Source organism: Polyodon spathula, chromosome 5, assembly GCF_017654505.1.
Source record: "Polyodon spathula isolate WHYD16114869_AA chromosome 5, ASM1765450v1, whole genome shotgun sequence".
NCBI lineage: Eukaryota > Metazoa > Chordata > Actinopteri > Acipenseriformes > Polyodontidae > Polyodon > Polyodon spathula.
The window spans coordinates 38,922,159-38,937,433 of NC_054538.1; the positions used below are offsets into that span (position 1 = coordinate 38,922,159).

Consider the following 15,275-nt stretch of genomic DNA (forward strand, 5'->3'; position numbering starts at 1 on the left):
GTTAATCTGCGATGATTTACTTTTCCTGCACGCATCCAACAGGATGTGCTGTACACGTGGGAGACGGGAGTAGTGTTTCACCCTCAGGTTATTAGAAAGAAGGAAAGGAACTTATTCAGTGATGGAAAATGTTAGCGTTGATCAGCGCGCAATCGAAGAATGAGATTATGTGGTCCTAAAGAGAGAAATGTGTTCAAAGCCGTGCAAGTGCAAATTAAAAGGTAGGGTTTCAGACGCTGATTTGCAGAAACATTTATAGTACTGGTAATTTAGAAACACTTAACAATCTATGTAACGCAGTGCAGGCATGCCACTGGTAAAACCGCGCCCATCCCTTAGCATTTGTGATACGCGTTGAAAAGTATGACATCTCGCGGACTCTGGTAGCAGTAATTTATGATGCCATATACTTTTCAAAATCTTTGTTTTCCTGGTCCAGTCCTGTACATCATCACTACGCCAGTAAGCAGCATGCAGCAGTGTTTTTGTTTTGATTTATGTTGTTCGAAGTACACATACCGTTTAAGACCTTCTTATTGGTATATTGCTCAAAATTTTAAATGTAAAAGCGATTCGTTTTTTTTTTCTTCTTTTATGCAACTTTTTATTTTTTTGTTTGTTTGTTTTTTTGTCTGACTGGGGAAATTATAATTTTTTATTATTATTATTATTATTATTATTATTATTATTATTATTATTATTATTATTAATTATTATGGCGTCGTCAGCAGGCAGTCGTTTTTCACACGCAGGTAATGGACGTTTAATTTTAGTTTTCTTATAAAATGAAAGTGCCCGTTTGTCGTGTTTTCTTATGTAAATTCATCATTTTCAGAAAGAGTATCCACACCCCAGACGTCACTCTGTCTTCAGTCGGTGAAGGACAAACGCCACTTGTTTTCTTCATGCAGTAGCAAGATGTTATATAACTAAATATATTATAGGAATACATCTGCAGTAAATGTAGAAATCTTCGTTATGCACTGGAAATAATACATTTAAATTTTTTTCTTAACCTCAACAAAAGATTCACTATAATTGACGTAATGGGAGTTAGGGTTGTTTTGAAATCATTATCAACCTCTAGTTTGAGAATCCAAACTGTATTTCATCATGCTGCTGTAATAATTGTTGCCCTTGATCAACAGATGTGTTTTGTTTTAAACAGGAACATAGTCTTTGAGAAGCAATGGTTGCACCTTGATAATGCTATTGGCCAGCTCTTTGGAACTTCTTTTGAAGTTGCTGCTGGGGGAACCCTTCAGGCATGAAAACCAAATCCTGTGGAAAATCCTAAAGGTAATTTCAATTTGCACATTTAGGTGGGGCATTACTGTGTTTATGGTTAACTCTTTTAGAAACTGCTATAGGTTTGTAAAGCGATTTCCATGATTGCTGAGCACAATACTAAAACACCCTCTACTTTATAAATGTAGCACAGTGCGTGTTCAGCATTCAGCACAATCACTATGCTAACTTTAAATTGTAAGGAACTGCAACGATAAGATAAATGGAACAAACAATTCATATGAATAACAATGAATAAGTATAGAGTTTGTTTCTTAAAGAAATGCAAAAAGCTTCATGCATTCATTTTCCCACTGTGCATTTATTTTTCTTAGAAACCAAGGAAGAGGGCATGGACAATGGGAAGATCCCACAAACTCACAAGAGATGATATTGAGACTTTAAAAGAGCAAGGTCTAAAGGGTGAATACATCTTTGTTTGACATAATTATTTTGCTTTATTATCCCCTGCAGTGGATTCATAGCCCCAAAATATAGCCAAAAGGTTTGCATCACCTTGAATTTTAGGATTGATATATATATATATATATGGACACACACACACACACACACACACACACACACACACACAGAGTGCTCCCTCGCTATAAGGTTTTCGATTATAACGCGCCTCGGATATAATGCTCCTACAGCATGTCCCCCAATTCCCTATACTAGTGATTCATGTAATCTTTCTATAGTAAATACAGTACCGGTGTTCAAACTGTAAATAACTTCTCAGTCTAACTTCAGTTTCTGTCTCTTCCTTTTGATACAGTATCTGAACTGAAGAAAAGCTGCCCTGGCACTTTATAACACAGACATCTTGTTCAGCATTCATTTTATAACTAAATAAATATTAGGCCTATTACATGGTTATCTTTCCTAATGTATTTACTTTTTTGCTGTGAGAGGAGCTGCAGCTTTCTCCTGGAGAGTAGACGCTTCAGCTTTGCTTCAGCCCTGCTCTGGCAGCCAAACCTGGGGCGAGCCCATTTGCTCTTCACCTCGCCCGACCAGCTCTCCTTCTCGCACTTAGTTTGCTTGCCAAGAGCTCAACGTTTAGATTTTTAACTACTGACCCCTTGGGCCATTTAGCTGGTGTTTTTACTGGCCTGGATGCAATTTTATCCTGGAATTGGCTCACAATTATTATTGTCTAACTGCGTATGCCTTAGCTACAATATAGACTGAACAAAAATATAAATGCAACATGTAAAGTGTTGGTCCCATGTTTCATGAGCTGAAATAAAAGATCCCAGAAATTTTTCATCTACAGAAAAAGCTTATTTCTCTCAAATTTTGCGCACAAATTTGTTTACATCCCTGTTAGTGAGCATTTCTCCTTTGCCAAGATAATCCATCCACCTGACGGGTGTGACATATCAAGAAGCTGATTAAACAGCATGATCATTGCACAGGTGCACCTTGTGCTGGGGAAAATAAAAGGCCACTCTAAAATGTGCAGTTTTGTCACACAACACAATGCCACAGATATCTCAAGTTTTGAGGGAGCGTGCAATTGGCATGCTGACTGCAGGAATGTCCACCAGAGCTGTTGCCAGAGAATTGACTGTTCATTTCTCTACCATAAGCTGTCTCCAAAGTCATTTTAGAGAATTTGGCAGTACGTCCAACCGGCCTCACAACCGCAGACCACGTTTAACCACTCCAGCCCAGGACCTCCACATCCAGCTTCTTCACCTGCGGGATCGTCTGAGACCAGCCACTCGAACAGCTGATGAAACTGTGGATTTGCACAACCGAAGAATTTCTGCACAAACTGTCAGAAACCGTCTCTGGGAAGCTCATCTGCATGTTCATTGACCTGACTGCAGTTCGGCGTTGTAACCAACTTCAGTGGGCAAATGCTCACCTTCGATGGCCACTGGCATGCTGGAGAAGTGTGTTCTCCATGGATGAATCCCGGTTTCAACTGTACCGGGCAGATGGCATACAGCGTGTATGGCGTTGTGTGGGTGAGCGGTTTGCTGATGTCAACGTTGAGTGTCCCATGGTGGTGGTGAAGTTATGGTATGGGCAGACATAAGCTACGGATAACGAACACAGTTGCATTTGATCTAATGCAATTTGAATGCACAGAGATACTGTGACGAGATCCTGAGGTCCATTGTCATGCCGTTCATCTGCCACCATCACCTCATGTTTCAGCATGATAATGCACGGCTCCATGTTGCAAGGATCTGTACACAATTCCTGGAAGCTGAAAATGTCCCAGTTCTTCCATGGCCTGCATACTTATCAGACATGTCGCCCATTGAGCACGTTTGGGATGCTCTGGATCGACATGTGCGACAGCGTGTTCCAGTTCCTGCCAATATGCCAAATGGTGGTCACACCAGATACTGACTGGTTTTCTGATCCACGCCCCTACCTTTTTTAAGGTGTCGGTGACCAACAAATGCATATCTGTATTCCCAGTCATGTGAAAGCCATAGATTAGGGCCTAATGAATTTATTTCAGTTGACTGATTTCCTTATATTAACTGTAACTCAGTAAAATCTTTGTAATTGTTGCATGTTGCGTTTATATTTTTGTTCAGTGTACATAGGCACTAGAATTACTATTTGTTTTATTTCGTACTGCACATCACAAACAACAATATACAATACTATTAAAAACAAAGCTTAATATCATACTGTTATCATATACACACGTATTGCACAATAACACAAAGCAAATTAAATATCTACTTGCTGAAACCAAAGAGAGCCCATGTCTCAAAAGAAGTGTGGCTAAACGAAGCCTTTCAATATGTTAATTAAGCCATTTTAACATCCTCACATTTGTATAAATACTGTGTTTGAGATTTGAAAATGTATGTGTACAAATGGTGCTCATTTTTTCACAAGCAAACCGGCAACCAAGCTGTTACCATACGGTCACAGCAACGCTAAAACTGAATTATAATAATCCTAACTAGGGATGGGTCAGTATAGTCAAATACCCAATTACACGATTAAAAAAAAAAAAAAAAAAAAAAACCTCTTTGAATTGCATATTACATATTCAAGTACACAAAAAAACCTTGTACATTAGCTACTTTTATTTTTTTTTTAATGCTGATGCTTAACATGTGTTATGTCAGTCTTAAACCCCTTGTTATTTGCATATTAACCGTAAGGACCCTAATTAATTATGCAATGCTTGTAATAGCAACATTCTACAGTAATCGGATTCTGTTTGAAAATGTTGCCAATTTTATTGTCTTATGGGAGCATGGCACTGGCGAACTTTGAATGTGTGAACTGAAATAAAACAGTGTCTCTAGCAAGTGCTAAAAGAAGTAATCTAAACTTGTAACATTGAAATTAGAAAGGTAATTTAACATTATGATGAATATAAAGACATCTAAATGTTAAGCACAACAATGCAGGGACTATAAGAAAAGGCAAGATACCTGGAGTTGGAAAGGAGTTATTTTTTAACTGGACTGCAGTTCAATGTAAAACAACTACTGTTGACTGTCTTTGAATGGATGGAGTAATGTCAGCATTTGCACTGACCATTAATAGTACAACCAGGTAACCTAGTTTTGAATTATTTACAGGTTACTAAATAAAGTAATTTGACTTGGATTCATCTGTTGTCAGTACTTGATGGCTAGTTCTATTTTGTAAATGTTTTAGTTAGAATTAAACAGATGTGGAATATTTAGGTTGCTATATGATAGGTGTTATTTTATTCTGAGTACACTACAGCAAAAATTATTTGGTGGTTTGCGCAATATTATGGTACTGTTGCTTTAATTGGAAGAGATACACGCTGTGACGTTGCTGCTCATTGAGTTCTTTATTTTAATTCAGTAAACTAAAGGAAAAACTTGTGCCTAAGGAAATAGGGTATTGAACAAAGAATTCCCATGGACATTGTTTGTACACTTCGTGAACCTGGCTAAACTTTACTAGCTTACGCTGTTATGCTGTCTGCTTGTACAGACGCATTTGCCTTTTATTCTTGGGAGCATAAGGGATCAGAGTTCGGGTAACTGAATACACAAAAATGTTGCACTCTGTGTATTCAAATAGAAAACTATTCCACATTCCTATCCCTAATCCTAATAATAAACACTATTAAAACAGTATTCATAATAAGAAATAGTAACAATCCCTCTCCCAAGTCAGCACCAATCTTGCTGAGTGATACTAGCGAGTCCTGGAAAGATTGTGAATGGCATTTTTGACGTGAACGCATCGGATCCCAAATCAAAAAGTTAGACAATTCCATTGCGTATCTGGGTATCCATCAGGACATCTTACTGTGAGACTGGATATGATGTAAACGAAATGTTGAATTCACAACAAATAAAGCTGCTGTTTTATCTGCAAGTCTGGGAAACTGAGGCCAAACAAGGCAGAGCGTTACTTTTTTTTTCACTGTCAAAATGAAACCTGATGAAGCCTCCACTCTAAATGTTTGTCTTCATTTATTTTTTCCATAATTACTTTATGATTTATTGATTTCAGTGCTTTCCTTTTGGGTGTGTGTGTGTGTGTGTGTGTGTGTATATATATATATATATATATATATATATATATATATATATATATATATATATATATTTTTTTTTTTTTATGTGTGTGTGTGTGAACATAATTTAGATCTTTTACTTAATGTCGTGTAATCAAAGAAACTATAAAAAGTTATTGCAAAAGTCTACCAGAATTTTATGTTAGATTTGGAAATGTCACATTTTTTCAATTGTCAGTTTTTTGGTAAGTATATGGAAAAATACAAAGCACTATGTCATTCAATGTGTTAACTCTGGTTTCATTTGACTTTATGAAGCAAAATTAATTAATTCTATAGGGTGATGCAACTTTTGGCCATAGCTGTATATTCATTTCTTATGAGGTGCTGTTCTGCTAGCTCGTTCTGTTTTTGTTCTGTGCTTAATTGGGTATATATATGTACCTGGATATTGTTCATGTAATCTCACCCTGTAGGAAATTGTGCAGCAACTGATAGAAAACAGCTCCACATTTAGAGACAAAACAGAGTTTGCACAGAAGAAATACATCAAGAAGAAAAAGAAAAAGTATGTTTAAAGTATAACTGTCTTCCTCCAGAAAGGAGGCCATTTCCCAAATGCTAATTTAACTTACCCAACATTGCGAGAGAATTGTAGGAAAAACTTGAGCACCTGCAGTTTTTCTTAAACCTAAGTGTCTTCACAAGATCTTGGACTTGGGTGGTTTGAGGTAGTCGTCTGATGTCATGGAGGTTTACAATCAATGCAACTCTATTAGGAGACATACATAAGTATTTGTGCATGGCTGCTTTAAGAATACTTTCAGAGAATCTTACAAGACTAACCCTCTTCACATACAAGAAGACTAAATTTGATTTCACAATTACACAAAGCGGCTGCATCTTACTCTAATATGCTGTGGCATATGTCTTTGCATGTATGATAACACTATAACAGTCCTGAAGCCATCAACTCGTAGTCAGGCATTGATGTACCATGGAAGAGAACCTGGGAAAATCTGGTATGTGTTCCTAGTATGTCTTTTTTAACCAAAATCTTCAGTCTTCCAAAGCATCTATAGAGGCTTCAGATTGTACTCTGCTAAATATACTGACCTAAATGTTGGCTGTATTGATCAATTTTAAAACAAAGTATAGTATAATAGTGCAAGCTGTCTCCATTCAAGTCTCTGCGCCTGCTGGATTTAAGCACCCAGCAAACTTGCCCAAATGGGCCCAGCAATGGCCCAGTACCACACATTTGCACATTCTGGCCCCAAGTCACTGGCCCAGTGTGGGCTTCTGTTATTGTGGCCCATGTTGGGCCACTGTGGGTTTCAAGTGGGTGCTAGTTAGTAATAATACGAACATGTATTGGTGCCTATATATAATAGACAATATAATTGTACCTTTTTTCAAGTATATAGTAATGTGATTTTTAAACTCTTTTACTATAATCCATGTAAACTTTAAAGGAGTAAAAATACAGTGCAGTCTAGTATCTATTTCAAGCATAAATGCTGTGTACTTGAAATACAGGTAGAATTATGTTGTTAGTCCATTTATAGTGTACTTAAATTGTGATATTAATACTAACAGTTTATAACTACTGTAATAATAATTTCAAATACATCAACACTACTAACAATCTAAGAGCATAAGTATTCTTTTGCATATCTAGTAGTATATGGTGTACTTTTAAGTTCTCTAGAAATGTAATTAATTTACAGTAAAATAATACTAACAGTGTTACACTCAATCTTATAATCCTGACATTGAGCAAAGTACAATAACCATTTTGCAGTTTGACCATGACCATATTTGTAAACACATTGCAAAATGGTTATTGTGTTTTGCTCAATATCAGGATTCTAAGACTGAGTGTAGAAATAGTTTTCAATTAATACAAAACAAACTTATTCAAGTTTTGAAGTCTTCTGAACACTTACATTTTTACGGGAAAAGACATATTTGTATCCTTATATTTAATATCTAAAAATTGGCCCCTTTTATAAATGAAAAATATGAGATGTATGGTAAATATATAGTTTTATGTATTTAAATAATATTTTCATATAGGTATAAAAAGGGGCCAATTTTTAGATATTAGAATTATAAGGATCATTATTTTTGTTTTTACCATATTTAAAAATTGTATGTGTTGTTTTCCATATGGGGAACATTTAACAACATAAATTTAAAATAGAATTTTACCCCAAAACTTTAACAATTTAAATGATTAATAATTAATAATATCCGTAACACAGGCCCGAACCAAATCAAAACTTTGACCCACTCACTAATCTCAAATTACAAGCCCTTACAAGTGACGGGTTCCCTCTCGGGTAGAAGGAATATCCCACTGACAAGCAAAAAAATGTTTCCATCAGTACCAGACTTGTAAGTTGCATGTGGGTCAAAGTTTTGATATGATTTTGTTATTGCTACTGCTGCTGCTCCTGATGTTTCCTCATTGCCTGCAAGAGGCGCCACTTCCTTCCGAACTCGTGCATTTGTTAGCCACAGCATGTCTACTGTCTCGATTTCTTGAGCCCTGTCTCGAGTCCTGTGCTGTTTTTGTCGGGATTCTGGCGTACAGCATCTAAAATATCAATTTAACAATTTTTTTAAAATCCAGTCACCTGCCACAATGTATCTCTAACAGAATCTGTGGACACAAAGTTATTAGAGACTTGTTTTTTACAATGAATAAATACTAAGTAATTACTAAATGAAATGACAAGTCTACCAAATTGGGATATCATGCTATCTCATACTCCCACACATCTGTAAGCTTAACTCGCTCATTTTGAATAAATATATAAAGGTGTAAAATACACTTGACTCCAGATAACTTGAATATCCATGGACTCTGTGACAACTTTGACTTAACCTCAATATATCTAAAGTTACCGTTCTGACCCAAAAATACAGTGCAATTCCCCCAACCTAACAGCAACCCCCACATCATCCCCTCTTACTCTCACCCCTACCACCCTCACACACCTCCTGACCACCCCCACCCCCCAATCTCACTCCTACCTCACCCCCATCCCAACCATCAGGAAAATAAATTCTGTTATCAAGTACTTCAATACTTCTCTGTTTACGTCATAACATTTAACATATACAGATTTACTGCTCATTTGAAATGCAATGAAAAAACTAATGTTAAGGTTCTGCACAGTCAAAGTGTAACATATGTATAACTTACCAGCCATCACTTTTCAAAGTTTGAGGTCCCTACCAATTGAATTTGGTTGCTATTTCATTACCAAGTAAAGCAGTTATAATTCTAGGGAAAGCGGTAGGAACATCCACCCCACCAATGGTTCCAAGGAAGGTAGTCTGAAAAAATCAAAAAGGAGAATAGTTGGCTTGGGGTTAAGTTAAGAGCTAGAGTGACCTGTTGCTGTCAGCATGCTTGCAAGACTGTAAGTGCTGTGACGTGTTAGTCCTTATATAGCACCAAAAAAAAAAAAATCCACCTTATACACTAAAGCAGAAATTAAATATGGTTTTAAACTTAAGGCAGCAGTGTTTCTGAGATGTGCTCCCATAAAGAATATATTTCTGGTATTATCAGTGCACATTTTTTTTTTCAAAATTTGTCCCGAACAGTGGTTGGTATAGCATATTTAACACTTTGCAAAGCTAAGTGTGAATGGATTTAAATGTAACCGCTAAACAAGAAGGTTTTGTTAGCAACATATAATTTTGTTTTTAAAGTTGCTTTATCTATAAGGTGAAGCTTGGTTCAGATGGGATTGTTTTTTAAATTTGTAGGATTTTCCACTGGTATATCACATAATGTTTATCTGGTGTCACAATTTTAATAATGAATATTAACATTTGATCCTTGTAACTCTTTTCTTCTAGAAGTTGTTCAAGACTGTCCACGTGTACAAATGTATTCAGTGGCAGGGAGGCATTCTCTGACAATGCCACCTCAGAACCTCTGTTGAACTGCTTTGCTATATTTGCCACCATCCTCTTCACAATAGCCAGCTCACTTTTGATATCCTCTAAGGAGGTCACAAAGTGATGGTCCTTTGCTGCAGAATTTAAAAAATTAGCTATGTAATAGTTTTCACGTATGATTGAGTATTGCTCCTCACAGCGTGAGACACCTGGTTTGTGAAACTGTATAGTGTGAAAACTACTATCCCAGAGCAACAGCATTTGAGATAGCAGGCTATTTGGTGTCATCAAAATCAATTTCAGTTTTTAAAAAAAGCAGTGACAAATTATCTAAGATTTGTTTTTATCTAAAAAGTGTTTAGTACAGTGACCCCAAAGTGCAAAACGCAACTGCAAATTCAAAAACATAACTGCAAATTAGGAAACTGCAAATTCAAAAACATAACTGCAAATTAGAAAACACAATAACATTAACTGTGAAGTGGAAAGGCTATGTACATAAACCAAAGCATCTCTGATTGGAGGAACAACAACCTGTCAATCACTGCTGCAACCAGCTTCAGCGTTAATTTTGTTGAGTTTTCCAATTTGCAGTTATGCTTTTGAATTTGCAGTTGATTTCTAATTTATGAATTTAACAAATTAACCCCCAAAAAACCCCAAAACTTTCAGAATGTTCAATAGTTTAACACATTCGCCAGCTACAGATATAATTTATCAATGTAGGTTTGTAAGTTTTTGTTTTTCATTTTTAAATTAAATTTACCTATTTCAGCCATACAATGCACAGAGTATTTGCTCCATGTGTTGTCATCAGGCTCTTTATGTGTAAGAAGGGCCTTCCGCAGGCGATTTGTGGACATGTGTGGAGGCCAGAAGCATTTTCTTTGCCCTCTCATCCATTTGCCGCTTATGACAGCCACCTAATTTCTTCCAATGAATTCTGATATTTTGTACATTTCCATCTGTTTTAAACAAATTGTCCTTAATTAAAAAAAAAATAATAATAATTTAAAGAAAAAAATGTGGAATGGCCTAGAGCAAGCAGCTGGTGGCACATTCAAATTTAAAACTACGCAGAAACACGGAGCACTTAGCTTACATGTGTTCCTGACTGTCTGTTGAACTGAACATTTTTGTTTTTAGTTGTATTTTTACTTTCATCGGCAGACACGCTCTGGATGCAAGTACAGTGCTGACACTCCTACAATTATATTAAGCAAGGTTTTGTGTAAAATATATAAAGAAAAAAAGCAGTGTATATTTTAGCACTTGTATTTTTAGCACTTGTAACACCATGTACATAATTAAAATGAATGGATGTAGAAGCTATTTTTGGAACAATGTAGTTGGTTTAAAAGCAAACAGATTGGTTGTTATAAGTCAAATAATCGGTGTGAACGCAACAATTAGAATATACTTTTTGAAAACATAACAATTTCACCTGCTAATCATTGTGGTTGATGCAGCAAAAGCGCTGAAATATGTTATTTCGGCAACATTTCAGAGCCTAGTGAAAACATTACCATGATAACGTTTTTGCTGTGAGATCAGGTTGCTTATCTATATTCTATTAAATCTATCGATTCTATTAAGCTATTATCACTCTATCACTCACTCTGTCCTCCTTTCTTCAGATGTCGCCAAAGTCTGCGAATTCACTAGTAGACGAGAGTGAAGCCCCAAAACACTCTGTACAGAAAACAGGGGAAGATGTAGGTGGAGGTGGAGAAAGGCAGTTCTCAGGCCAGTTCAGAGGTGGACATGGTCATCATTGAGGAACCTCAAAATAAAGAGAAAGAGGAATGGGCTGCTCGGAGAGACGGTAAAGTAAGAGGGGTATTGCAGTCTTGTATTTCAGATGTCTTAACAACCAAAGTCTGATTTTTGGAGTTATGTCACAAAAGCCTTTTGTTGAAGTAATTATGAAAATAATTCACCAGATTGTGTTGACCCAATTTTATATTTAAATACTGTAAAATGCTACAGGACATTATCTTTTGATCATTGCTTTCATTATTCAGGTAGTTAACAAATGACACCAAATTTAATCCAGAGTTAAAACTGATTTTATGAAGCTTGATATAAATAACCCTGGCCTGGATTAAATCAAAATGATGGCACCACCACAAAGTAGAGTTTTTTTTGTGCTGTAAACTTTGATTTATATTCAGGTCCATGTGGTATACATGTTGCAGGCTGAGGAAAAGAAAATGAAACAGGAAGAGAAGAGAAAGAAACATATGGAAGCTGCTGCTTTATTACCAAGAAGAAATACTGATGGGTACGATATACACACACACAGAACATTTGTCGGTTTGCGGTGGGGCTGGGGCATATATCAGGTTCGGTGTTAAGGCTGAAACCTGAAAATAGACCCAGATAAACAATTGTACAAATGTATTGTAATACGTACAATTGCGTGTTTGCTTGCTGGTACATGGTGTAGATGTCCGGTGTTTGAGGATGGGTGAAATATTTAATTAGCGCTTGAAATTGGAGTTAGGGTTTTTTTTTTTTTTTTTTTTTGTTTTTTTTTTTATTTTTATATATATATATATATATATATATATATATATATATATATATATATATATATATATATATACACACACACACACACACACACACACACTTCTTGCCACCACTGAAAATCATGCATATGCAATCATTTGCCAGATGTTGCATATATGTCGTTTTAGTTTAAAACTATATGTCCACAAGAATTGTTACAAAATTATTTAAGAAAGCAAACACATTATCTGCTACTTCAGATTTAAAGCAAGTCCAGTTTATATGTCTTTTCATAATATCTGTTTACATTTGTACTTCCTGGGTCATTTTCACCTTAGCCGTGTCTTCTAGGTCAAAACATGTTATTGACTAAAAGCATGTCAGCCAGGAAATTTGATAAAAGGAAAGGACGTGAGGGACATTTGTATGTATTTATTTATTTATGTATTTATTATATATAAACTGGATAATCAAAGCATAATGGCTGTGAATAGCTATATTTGAATAATTTGTTCATGCTTCCTTACCCTGGAGATGTTTTCCTTTGCGATTCAAGACACACTTATTAAAAACCATCTGAATGGCATGTGAAAAGGCAAATATGTGCTATAAGTAGAATACCAGATTATCCTACAAGTACCATATTCCTTCGAATTTAAGACATACTTTTTTTAACCAATTTTTCCTTCTCAGAAAAGACCCATCTTTAGCTTCCTGAGGAATTTGAAGAGAAGCTTTTACATTTTCAGTGTGTTTTTATTAGGTTCTGTTGTAAGTAAATTGTATCAATTGCCATCGTTTATTGTTATTTTCATTCCCTAACACTTTATTTGTATTTATTTGTTTTACTATTACTTCAATTATTTAATTCTAACCTTGCAGTCAATGCTAAAACCCATCAGTTGTCTTTGTCACAGTTGTTGTTTGTTTTGTTATTGATTATTTTTAAAAGAAAGTACTGTAAAAGGAGAGCAGCATAAAAATGCAACCCAGGGGATAGTGTTGAAAGATTATTCCACATGACATACAGGCACACCATGGAACTATGAAGTGCAGAAACAACCTTCACAAATGTAGAAAAATGTATTCAATTAAAAACAACGGCAAATATCACAACACAATGTGTTTTATTTTATTTTTATTTTTGAAGGTTTTGTCTAATAGAACTCATCCAATGCTGCTAATGAGTGGTGGAGGAGGTTAAATTTTGTCAGGAATGACTGTTGCCATGAATCCTGCCAAATCTTCAGAGCCTCAACATACTGAAGAACCAGCACCTAAGAGACAAGCTGCAGGACACTGAAAGTTAATTTTGCTAATTTTATTTCTTTCAGTGCTACTTAGTTACACAGGAGAACATCTTTTTTTGTGTTTCCTTGTATGTACAATACACAAATAAAATTAACTTTTATGTTAGTTTGTTGGCTGCTTAGTCGTCCCTTGAAAGGTAAAGATGAATTGTATCATGAATAATTATTGAGATTCCTTGTGAACTTTTAGTCAGTGAGGACGCTTAACACCCTTTCATCAACAGTTATCAAGCACGTGTATTCAAAGCAGTATTGTAATCAGGAATAGATTTATTCCACAACATGAGCCAGATACATAATTAACACAATTAAATAGACCTTGTGCAGCCTTTATAGCAAATTGCATGCTTCAGGTACAGTTAACAATTGTGTGCGTAATTGTAAAAAAAAAAAGAAATGTTTCCAACAAAGCTTAAATACCAAACTCCAATTCATTGAAATAACGTGGCTATTGCATGTCTCTCTTCAGCTCAGCTGTGCTCATAATTCTGAAAATGAATTCACTGGTGCAGAAGTACATTTATTTTTATTTGTGAAATTGCTGATTTAGTACCTGGGTTAAGGTTTATTTGGTACAATTAAAAACTTTGCATCAGAGCTGGAGCAAAGACATAGACTTGACAGGAGAACTATGTCAATCTTTTTTTTTTTTTTTATTAATGCTTATTGAATGTGCCCAGTTATAGTGGTGTATATCATTTTATATTGCATGCACTTTAGGTTATACTTCATTCATACGAAGACCCACAAATCCCTTGGAACTGCAGTTTTAATTGTAAGAAGAAATTCCTGTCATGAGTTTTCAGTGGAGTGGCTTATTACAGCATTTAAAATGCAGACTAAGTGCACTCTTCTTCCACCTACCATCATCTCTGCAGTGGCCAAGTGAAGACAAATGAGAAAGATTGTTTTACAGAGCTTCCCATTAATTATATTTTGCTAGACAGCTTAATTTGTATTCAAAGTCAGTTGAAGAACTATTATCTGCCACTGGTGACTAGTGATATCACAAGATTAGACAGGGTATATATCACAGTTTTGTAAAGGAAGGGGACTTTTTTGATCGCTCCACCCTGGCATTACTGGTAAGCTAACTGCTTTATTACTGCATTATTTCTTCATTGCTTTTTTCTGGGGACATGCTTTTAAAAGGTCTGCATTCATAGACCAGAGGGAATGAGAAAGGAAAGCATTTTTATACTTCCTATAACAAAAATGAGGGACTTATTTAGTGGCTGCGAACTCAAATCAGTGATATAAACTTCAACTCCACAATAATCTGTGAAAGTTCAAAATGGTACTAAAGCTGAAAAGTTGGGAGACAGAAACAGCAACTGAGATACAGCAGTGGTTGGGATTGTGTTGCCCATGTTTCCTTACTCTGGCCCCTTACTAAATACCTGGTATCTGAATAGATAATCCTCTTTTAAAAAAAAAAAAAAAAAAAAAAAAAAAGCAAAATATTTTAATGAGCAAGACATGTCACAAATAGAATGGTACCTTAAAATAAGAAAGCAGTACAGCTGGGGATGGGGAGTCTGTTGCCAGATAACTTCAGACTACTTACTCACTAAATATCTTGGTATCCCTGAATAGAAAATGATCTCTTTAAAAATATGCAAGCTATTTTAATAAACAGTCTATCCTTGTGGTTCCCCAAACATGATCCACTTACTACCATTGTGGAATAACTGGGTATGGCTTTTTTCTTCGTTTTACCCGTAAAAACAGGTTTCTCGCCAAGGACTGTC

The 15,275-nt window shown here is 35.7% G+C and overlaps 1 long non-coding RNA gene across 1 annotated transcript; it reads left to right on the top strand.

Annotated features, from left to right (window-relative positions):
• The first annotated feature begins 62 nt into the window (after positions 1-62).
• Positions 63-12,215, top strand: LOC121315936. The gene is made up of 4 exons (XR_005950348.1): positions 63-221; positions 1,169-1,299; positions 1,623-1,710; positions 11,338-12,215. It is a non-coding gene; the product is annotated as an uncharacterized LOC121315936 (long non-coding RNA).
• Positions 12,216-15,275: the final 3,060 nt, after the last annotated feature.